At 40.7% G+C, this 10,708-nt stretch overlaps 1 pseudogene; it reads left to right on the top strand.

The window, feature by feature from the left end:
* Positions 1 to 5,045: 5,045 nt before the first annotated feature.
* On the top strand, positions 5,046 to 5,119 carry LOC118731014 (annotated as a pseudogene).
* Positions 5,120 to 10,708: the final 5,589 nt, after the last annotated feature.

Raw genomic sequence — 10,708 nt, 5'->3', positions numbered from 1 at the left:
TGGTCCTCCAGCTCATCCCCAGCTCATCCCCAGCTTCTCAGGGGCTCAGGCCAGCGGGGAAAGCCGGTGCTGGTAACTTTACCTCCATGGGTGTGCACCGGACCGGCTGCTGATGGAACACTCTGCCTTCTTGGGGCCACTCATGCCAGAGTAGGTAGTTTGCAGGCGCACTCCGAAGCCTATATCAGCATCTCAAGCCCAATAGCAGTGGCAGTGACAGTGGCAGTGGCAGCAGCAGTGGAAGCAGTGCCCAAGCAGACAGCACGTTCCATCAGCAGCAAGCCAAGTGCATGCGCATGGAGATGAAGTCTCTGGTGCCTGCATTCTCGCAGGCCTGAGCCCCAGAGCAGCCAGGAATGAACTAGTGATCCCAATGGCCTGGCAGCCTGGCGGAGGAGGCAGTGTTTGGCCTGGAGACTAGGGAACAGTAAAAGATGGCCCTGATCACAGGAGGCTGGACCTAGGGACCCTATCCGCATGATTTAATCATGTGCTGGGCCTCTAGTACCAATATAATATTATTAATTAATTAATTAATTACTTTATGTTAATGTTCACTGTTCATGTACAGTCTCTGAGTTTTGGCAAATATAGTGGCCACTTTTTATATAAGGACCACCAGAAAATACTTTTTGATGATTGTTTTTGTTTATGCTATGAGAATAGTCCTACTTTAATTGTCTGGGATAATAGAAAGAAAAGATCAGAGTTGGACTAAATAGGCAAGAAGATTTTAGGGAATGTCAACTTAGTGAAGGAAAGTGACATCAGATACTGTACATAGAAAACCCCAAAGATTCCATCAAAAAACTACTAGACTTAATAAATGAATTCAACAATGTAGCAGGATACAAAATTGACACCCAGAAATCTATGGCTTTTTTATACACCAATAATGAACTCACAGAAAGAGAAACTAAAAAAAAAAAAAAAAAAAAAAAAAAAAAAAAATCCCATTTAGCACTGCACACACAAACAAATACCTAAACTTAACTAAGGAGGTAAAAGACCTATAGGTGGAAAACTACAGAACACTGAAAAAAAAAATAGAGGAAGACGTAAACAGATGGAAGAACATACCATGTTTATAGATTGGTAGAATCAACATCATTAAAATGTCCATACTACCCAAAGTAATCTACAGATTCAATGCACTTCCTATTAAAATACCAACAGCATAATTTCACAAACCTAGAATGAACTCTCCAAAAATTCGTCTGGAATTTAAAAAAGACCCTGAATTGCTGCAGCAATCTTGAGAAAGAAGAATAATGTTGGAGGGATCACAATACCAGATATCAAGCTGTATTACAAAGCCACTGTTCTCAAAACTGCCTAGTACTGGCACAAGAACAGACATATAGACTAATGGAGCAGAACAGAGAACCCAGAAATCAACCCAACCCATTATACTCAATTAATATTTGACAAAGGAGGCAAGAGTATACAATAGAGTCAAGACAGTCTCTTCAATAAATGGTGCTGGGAAATTTGGTTAGATACATGCAACAACAACAACAACAAAAATGAAACTAGATCACCAATTTATACCATACACAAAAACAAACTCAAAACGGCTAAAAGACTTAGATCTAAGATGGGAAACCACAAAAATCTTAGAAGAATCCATAGGCAGCAAATATCAGACATATGTCGTGGAAATATCTTCACTGGTATAGCTCCTAGGGCAATGGAAACTAAGGAGAAAATAAACAATTGGGACTACATCAAAATAAAAAGCTTTTGCCCAACAAAAGAAACCATCAACAAAACAACAAGAAAGCCCACTGCATGGGAGAACATATTTGCCAATGCTATTTTAGATAAGGGTTTAATCTCCAAAATTTATAGGGAACTCATACAACTTAACAAAAGGAAGATAAATAATCCAATCAAAAAAATGGGCAAAGGACCTAAAATAGACACTTTCCAAAAGAGGACATACAGAAGGCCAAGAGACACATGAAAATATGCTCAAAGTCACTAATTATCCTACTGATGCAAATCAAAACGACAATGAGGTACCATCTCACACCTGTCAGAATAGCTATCATCAACAAATCAACAAACGGCAAGTGCTGGAGAGGATGCAGAGAAAAAGGAACCCTCGTACACTGCTGGTGGGAATGCAGACTGGTGCAGCCACTGTGGAGAACAGTATGGAGTTTACTAAAAAAACTGAAAATGGAACTCCCATTTGACCCAGTAATCCCACTTCCAAGATTATATCCCAAGAGACCAGAAACACCAATCAGAAAGGATATATGCACCCCTATGTTCACAGCACAATTTACAATAGCTAAGATTTGGAAACAGCCTAAGTAGCCATCAACAGAAGAGTGGATTAAAACACTGTGGTACATCTACACAATGGCATACTATGCTGCTATAAAAAAGAAGGAACTTACACAATTCACAACAGCATGGATGCAACTGAAGAGCATTATGCTAAGCGAAATATGGCAGTTGCAGAAAGATAAATATCACATGATCTCACTTATATGTAGGGTATAGTGATCAGCATAAACTGATGAACAAAAACAGATCCAGAGACAAGGTAGCACTGAAAAAACCATCCAACTTCAGAGAGAAGGCAGACAGGCATGGTTAGAGAGCAACCAAAGGACTTGTATGCATAACCAATGGACACAGACACTGGGGCGGTGAGGGCTTGCTGTCCAGGTTGGGAGTGGCTAGAGGTGGGAGAGGGGGAGTTAATCAGAGGAAAAGGAGACATATGTAATACTTTAAACAGAAAGATTCAATGAAGAAGAAAAAAAAGTGAATCATAGCCTGTCTCATACATGAAGGTTACTCTATGGTTCAGAAAAACAAAATAGTTTGGTTTGGGTCATCACAGTTTATGCAGTGGTCCATTCCTGCCAAAGACAAATGCCATCATACCTTAGTATGCTCTGAATGGTGGTTATATTTTAGGGAAACAACATCACACCTCATGAAAGTACGGTTATCTAAATATTGTTGACATTGTAGCTTTGCTTGCATTTAATTTATACATTTGTAAATGTAGTTTGTTAGTTTGTATAATTGTAAGCATAAGGACTTGGTTTGAGAAATTTCACGAGAGAAATTTTTCGTTAGATGACAAGAGTGGTCGAGGCCGTGTGTCCAATTTTGATCAAGAAGCTCTTCAAGCTCTTTTGGTGCAAAATCCTCAAATTACCCAACAAGAGCTTGCGACAACTTTAAATTGTTCACAAAAAACAATTTCCAATCAATTGCGTGCACTTGGCAAAGTCCAAAAGTTTGGAAAATGGGTTCCTCATGAGTTGACCGACAACAACCGTAATCAAAGAGTCACAATTTGCAGTTCGCTCCTCTCTCGTCAAAACCGTTTGCCGTTTTTAGAGCAAATTGTTACCAGAGATGAACAATGGGTGCTGTATGTTAATTTGAAAAGGCGGCCTCGATGGTTGGACAAAAATGAGGCTCCGCAGGCCACGCCAAAACCTGACTTGCATGCGAAAAAAGTGATGTTGTGTGTTTGGTGGAATTTTAAAGGAATTCTTCATTATGAACTTTTACCATCTACCCAAACCATTACAAGTGCAGTGTATAGTGCCCAATTGGAAAGGTTAGCCCAAGCTTTAAGAGAAAAAGAACCTGCGCTGATTAATCGGAAGGGCGTAATTCTTCACCACGATAACGCACGACCGCATACTGCAAGAATCACTGCTGAAAAACTGCGATAGTTGGAATGGGAAGTTCTCCCTCAACCTGCATATTCTCCTGATATTGCCCCTTCCGATTACCATTTGTTTCGTTCTTTGCAAAACTTTCTTCTTGGAAAAAAATTTAATAATGAAGAATGCCTCAAAAATGCATTGACCGAATTTTTTGCATCAAAATCACAAGAATTTTACAACAGAGGGATTAAAATGCTTCCTGAGCATTGGGCACAAGTAGTAGAAAACAACGGCAACTACATTGTTGGTTAAATTTGATTGTATTGTTTAAATAAATTCGATTTAAAAAAAGTATTAGAAAACGACATTAATTATTACTAGACCTAATAGTTGTAAACCCATAATTAGGAAATGTTATAGAAAAATATTTGTAAACCTCTGGAGAGTTGCAGATTTTTTTCCCCCTCTATCAGGGGGTCTGTATATGACTCAGGTTTAAGAAACTCAGTTCTAGGCCTGGCCAGTGTGGCTCAATTGGTAGAATGTTGTTCCAGGAATTGAGTGGTCCCAGGTTTGATCCCCAGTCAGGGCATATGCCTGGGTTGCAGGCTCAATCCCCAGTAGGGGTCATGCAGGAGGCAGTCAATCAATGTATCTCTTCCATCTATGTATGTCTCTCTTTTTCTCTCTTCCCCTCTCTCTAAAATCATTAAAAACTTAAAAAAACAACTGTTCTAAGCTTTAGGTATTTTTTTTCTACATGGAGTGCTGAAGTGTCTCCCTATGATTTGCACACTTATATTAACTCTGCTCTGTGAAATCTAACTTTCCTTCTACACAATAGCCCTCTACATTTTTACATCTAACATTTGCTCAGTTTGAAGCTTTCTCTTTTATATTTTCAGAAACAGGTTGATTCTATGTATGATTCCCGGAGGGAACGTTATAACTCTACTCACCCCATCCACTGTTGTGACACCTGAAGGAGGTAAGGTTTGCCCTCTCTCTCCAAATAAAACAAAGTCAGCATGGCCTAATTTGTTCTTAGTGAACTCATGATGACTATATGGTTTCTTCTTGGATTTCTTTTCTGAATGCTCAAAGTCATGTCCAGGTGGATTAGCTGAAGGGTTTTGTTTCTGTAATATAGTCTTCTCCTATTTAAAAACCAGAGGATTGTTTTCCTATAATCAACGTCTGGAAAGTCTATCATTCTGTATGATTTCTCAGTGAGGCAAAATCTCACTGGCAAAACCTCAAGTTACTTTTCCCAGCTCTAGTCACACTCACCTAAGCCTCTTATAAAGCATGAGCAGCACCTGCGGGAGAGCACTGCCTGAGAGCTGGGCCGTTATTGCCTGGAGGCTTTAAAACTCCAGGGCAGTGGCCACTTCAGCAGTACGGCACAGAGAAGAGCAGCATGGCCCCTGGGCAAGGATGACATGCAAATTCATGAAGTGTTCCATACAAAAATAAATAAATAAATAAATAAATAAATAAATAAATAAATAAATATCCTGTTTCCCCGAAAATAAGACAGTGAATTATATTAATTTTTTCTCCCAAAGTTGCGTTAGGTCTTATTTTCAGGGGATGTCTTATCTTTCCATGCACTAGGTCTTATTTTCGGGGAAACACGGGCAAGTAAATAAATAAATATCCAATTGAAGTTGCCACTTTGGTGGTTGGGGTCAAGGTTGGCAGAACCTGAAGGCCCTGAGGAGTTGGGAGAAGTGTTAGTCAGTTGATAAGACAGAAAATAAGGACTCTGTGAAACAAGCCCATCCTTCTAGCCCAAGAGATTCAGTGTCTTAGGCCAAAACTCGAGTCAACAGAAAAACTAAAGACAATGCAGAAGCGAGTGACAAGAGTTGAGAGAAGGTTGGGATGAAGCTTGAGGAGGTTTCTTCAAATAGGAATCTGAGAAATGAGTATAGGGAAAGAGAGCCTGTCCAGAAGCACCATTTGTATGGGTGCTCAGTGTGTGTGTGTGTGTGTGTGTGTGTGTGTGTGTGTGTGTGTCAGGGTGGACTGGAGGAAAAAGAATCTTGCACAACCTAACCTTAAAAGGGTAGAAAAGGAGTAAATTAAACATTCTTACCTGTTACCTTCCAGTAATGTGACTTTGACTCATGTTTATATTTAATTATGAAGCCATAAACAGAAACTACAACGAGGAAGTAGCTCCTGGGAGTCAGTGCTGATGAGTAAGGCTGCATAGGAGAGCCGTATCTCCCAAGACTAACGTTTGCTCCTGCAGGCATAATGCTTAGATATACTTCTGGTTACATAGAGACATTCTCATATGACAAAGGAGCATAGATCTTGATGACACATAGCCTGGGTAGGAGTTCCCTCTCCAACATTTACCAGCCATGTGACCTGGGGAAATTTACTTAAATTTTCTATTGCAGTTTCTTCCTCAATAAAGTAGAATGACAACAGAATACTTAGTTCATAGGGTTGTTCTGAGAATTAAATGAGTTAATATATACATAAATACTTAAAGAGTGGCCTATGGATCATGTGGTATTGTGTAAGAATTATTATTTTTAATTGGCCTCCCCTAACTTCAGAGGAAGCTGGGAAAGTGAATGTATGGCTGAGGAGACAGGAATGACTGCAAGTGACTCAAACCAATTACGACTCTCCCCTGAGATTGTCTCAGGAATAATTTTCCTGAGAACAGGGACTCTTCACCTGGTATCTTTATAAAATCAGATTTGTGTTAGCAAAGAAGACAGAAGGGTGGTAGTGACAGTTGGGGAGACTGCAGACTGTCTGTCACACATCCTGATTTACAGGTACAGTGCAGAGATGCATGAGGCTCCCCAAGCTGACACATCTACTTGGTGGCTGATCGCAGCCAAAACTAGGTCTCTGGTTTCAATATTCCTTTTGTGCACAAAAATGATTTGGTAGTTCTGTACTTCCTCACTACTGTGGCCCTGGTTTTGAGATACAAAATCTATAGACCTTAGAAATTCTGAAAAACAAAGTGTAGCTATCGCAGGAATACATGTCAGCAATTGAAGTGTCATTCAAAATAACAGTAGGCTCGGAGCCTGTGCTCCCGTGCTGCATAGACCACTTGGTCATGATCCTCCGGTGTTCTCCACCTAAAGTGCTTTGCTTGGCTTGTTTGAATAGAGAACTTCCAGTGTCTTTAAGAACACAGATCCATTCCCTGGTATCCAGCTCCTACTTTTAGGGTTTGGACAGAAATGAGTTAGCTCTTTGTTGCCAACCCACTCATTCCATCTTGAAGCAATATAGATATCCAGTATCCAAGGGATAGTTAAATTATCCTGTGTCATTATGAAATATTATGAGGAAATTAATCTCATAGGTATAAATACTGTGTAGCAACAAGGAAGTGTTGGTGTTGTAATTGGTGTTAGATGAACAAAGCAGTATGGAAGACACTCCTGGTCCGCCCATGTCACTCAAGTACCTCAGTTGTTTCAGCCAAATTCCAGTTGCATCTTTGAAGTGTGGGCTCTTTCCCGACTTCCACCACCCTCCCCACTCCCCACACACACACCTATGGACATACTTGCAGCTGAAGAATTAGCTTCCCTCTCTGTGCCCCCCCAACCAATGCAGTTCTCAAACAATGGCCATAGGTCCCCTACAGTAGGGTCATTTTGAGGTGTGTGTTTTGTACCTTGGGGGTTAAGCCTCTATCATTTAGTAAACATGTTCTTTATTGGCTGCTTTCCCTTCCTGGTATTGCTTCCTCATGACCTGAGCATTGCTGCACTTCCCTAATCAAGACCCTTGGGTGAATCCTGACTCAGGGTCTGCTAACACATGCAGGTTAGGGAAGTGTAGACACAGCCCTGTTGCCACTATAAACGATGTATCTATACATCGGCCAGGATGAAAAGGAGATACACAGCAATGGTAATGAGAATGGAGAGAGAGTATGTTAGACTTTCCCCCTCTATTTTCTAAACTTTCTCTAAAGTTGCTATATGAATTTTTAATATTTTGTTTTATATCTTAATCAACAATAATAACATCTGTATGCCCAAGTACACATGCTCAAAAGGCTGGAAATGGAAGTGAAAATCACTGCTGAAGAAATGATTGGCCCCAGAATGGTCTGTTATAAAGAAAACAGATGAGAGCACAGAGAGTGGTGAGGTTTCTGAAGTCAGTTGGAGGCAGGAAGACTTCACTTTGTAGCAACCAGACCTCAATTTGGTCTATACCTAAAATCTACATAAATTCAAAGTTTACATTATTTAGTGCCTTAAAGTACAGAGATGTCTATTTTTCAAAGATAAAACTGTTTAAATGCAAACATTGTGTTCTATTTTTTTTCTAAATTCCAAATAACTAAGCATTTTTAGGAGAATTTCTTCATAGATAATTGAAATAATTTCTGTTTTAAAATTGTGATCTACAGTATATATGATCAGAGTTTACTTTATTTTACTGAACTATTTTCCATGTAAAACCCATTTTTTTTCCCACCTGAATAGGTCAGTTTAGTTATGATATCTTGCTTCTAAGAACATTACAGCAAGCTGTAGAAATTAGCATATTACTTTATTTTCCCACAATTTAAGCCCCATACCAAGAACTAAACAGATTATAGGTATGAACTCATTTTATTTTGGATGTATGGTCTCTGAGATAATATTGCACGCAGCAATGTCACGTTTTGAAGTGGGGAGGAGTGGATAGCACTGCATCTAAGAGGTAAGTGATTTTATTTGAAAGGCTAATTAATTCAACTTACAAGTTTTTGTTCTCTTATAGACAAAGAGAGGATGGGGTAACTTTGTACCAGCAAAATGAGAAAAGAAAATGTGCTCTTACCTCCTATTATCTTTCCCTCCTGGGAAGATTGATAGAAACTATGTAGTCTAGTGGTGAAAGAGAACATGTTTTAGATCTAGAGAGATCTAGGTTCAAGTCCTGGCTCAGCCACTTATTGGCTGGGAGGTCTTGAGTGAGTTACTAACTTCTCTGTGCCTCAGTTTCTTCCTTTGTAAACTCAGAATCATACCAAGGAGAAATTGCTCTTTGTAATAACACAAAATAGTAAAAAAAAAAAAAATTGAAATGTCCATCAACAAAAGAATGTATGAAAAAATTACACAGCAGAGAAAATAAATATACTGCAGCTACTTGTACAAACATGAATGAATCTAAGAATTTGATGTGGAATGAACAAAAGAGAGTAAGGGAGGGAGAGGAAGAGAGCTATAGAAACATTGATGATGAGAGAGAATCATTGACTGGCTGCCTCCTGCATGCCCACTCTGGGAATCGAGCCTGCAGCCTGGGCATGTGCCCTGACCAGGAATCAAACCATGACTACCTGATTCATAGGTTGATGCTCAACCACTGAGCCACAATGGCTGGGTGACACTCTTTTTAAAAAGTTCAAAAATAACTAAAACTAAGCAATAAAGTGTTTAGTCAGACAACAGGGAAAACAATCAGGAAATGCAAAATTCTGGATAGTGATTGTATGTGGAGAGAGCAAGAGAATGGAATGGGAGGTTATTTTTTTCCATTGATTTTGGAGAGAATAGAAGGGAGGGCAAGAGACAGAGAGAGAAACATCTATGTGAAAGAGACACATTGATCGGCTGCCTCCTACCCAGACTAGGGCATGGATCAAGCCTGCAACTTACATATGTTTCCTTAACCAGAATCAAACCCAGGACCCTTCAGTCTGAGGACTGACGCTCCAACCACTGAGCAAAACTGGCCAGGACTGGATGTAAGTTGTTGTTAATGTTTTAGTTTGGGAGTTGAGCAATAAGTTTATTGGCAAAGTTGTCTGTTGTGCCTGAAACAATGACAGTGTGCCTCAAACCCTCTCCCTATATGTCCCTGTCATTTCTCCTGGCTTAGACTCAAACCTAAATGCAGCTACCACACAAGATACCCTCAGACTTATCAAGGATCTTTACCAGGGCGTGTTTTGCTGAAAGACCCTGCACCTCCTCAGGAGCTCGTCAGCATTGGGCCCCCAGCCCTGGTCCCATTACACTCAGCATTGGACCCCCCATCACTGGCTCCATTACACTCATCTTGGCTGGAAAAACTCTTTTCTTGAACCCTTCTTCCATGATTTCTATATAGTATAAGGGGTCATTTGAGAATATGAAGAGCAAGGCTAGTTCATTCTCAAAGGAACTTATGTAAAAAGAAAGACAAATCAATATACTTTACAGAAGTATTTATAAAGAAACAGATTAATTCTATTACAGTCTGAGAAAGTTCAGAAATGACATATAAGATAATGGGGTGGAGTTCCTCTGACTGCAAATTGCCACCCAAAGAGGAGGAGAGTGAAGAGAGGGGTCCACCTCAGCAGTGGAGCCAGAGGAGCCTAGGTCAGGAGGTGGTTCAGGTGAATGTCCACAGGTTGCAAGTGACTGTGCCATCCTCGGATTGGGGAATGGAGGGTGGAGGCAGAAAATACTCTGGACCAGGACAAAGCTTCCCAAGGAGCATGTGGGTGGGTGAAGTATTGCACAGCTCGGGAAAGATTCGAGCAGGACAATGTTGAGTCTGATTTGTTAGATGATTCTGAGGGAGCTGTGTGGTAGAACAACTGGCCCAGCAGGAACAGTGGTTCAAGACCACTCTTTAGGGGAAGAAGGAGGGGTGGGGTGGGAGGGTGGCAGGTGGCAGGAGTGAGTATGAAGAGCAATGTTGCACTTGCAAAGCCATCAGGCCTGGTCAAGGGATTTGGATGGGATTCTAGTGAAGGGAAAGATATGGACAGATTGAGATAGGCTGCAGAGAAGGAAGCTGCTCTCCTTGGCAGCTGATGGTGAGTGATGAAAGCCAGAGAGACGGCAAGATTATCGAGGCTTCAGACGTGCAGTCTCAACAGGACACTGGCCCAGCCCACAAGGACAGAGAAATTGGGCAACAGAAAGGCTGGGTGAGGAAGGGTGGGGAGTTTGAAGTCTCAGGGCTATTTATATTCAGCTGGGGATGTCCTGGAGCCCTTGGTACGTGACTTACAGAAGAGGAAAGGCCAGGGTGTGTGCTGGATAGGAAGGTGGTGGGAGGCAGTAATGGGT

The sequence above is a fragment of the Pipistrellus kuhlii genome, unplaced genomic scaffold (assembly GCF_014108245.1).
Source record: "Pipistrellus kuhlii isolate mPipKuh1 unplaced genomic scaffold, mPipKuh1.p scaffold_m20_p_3, whole genome shotgun sequence".
Taxonomy (NCBI): domain Eukaryota; kingdom Metazoa; phylum Chordata; class Mammalia; order Chiroptera; family Vespertilionidae; genus Pipistrellus; species Pipistrellus kuhlii.
The sequence above is the reverse complement of the archived record's forward strand: the minus strand, read 5'-3'. Positions and strand labels throughout refer to the sequence as shown.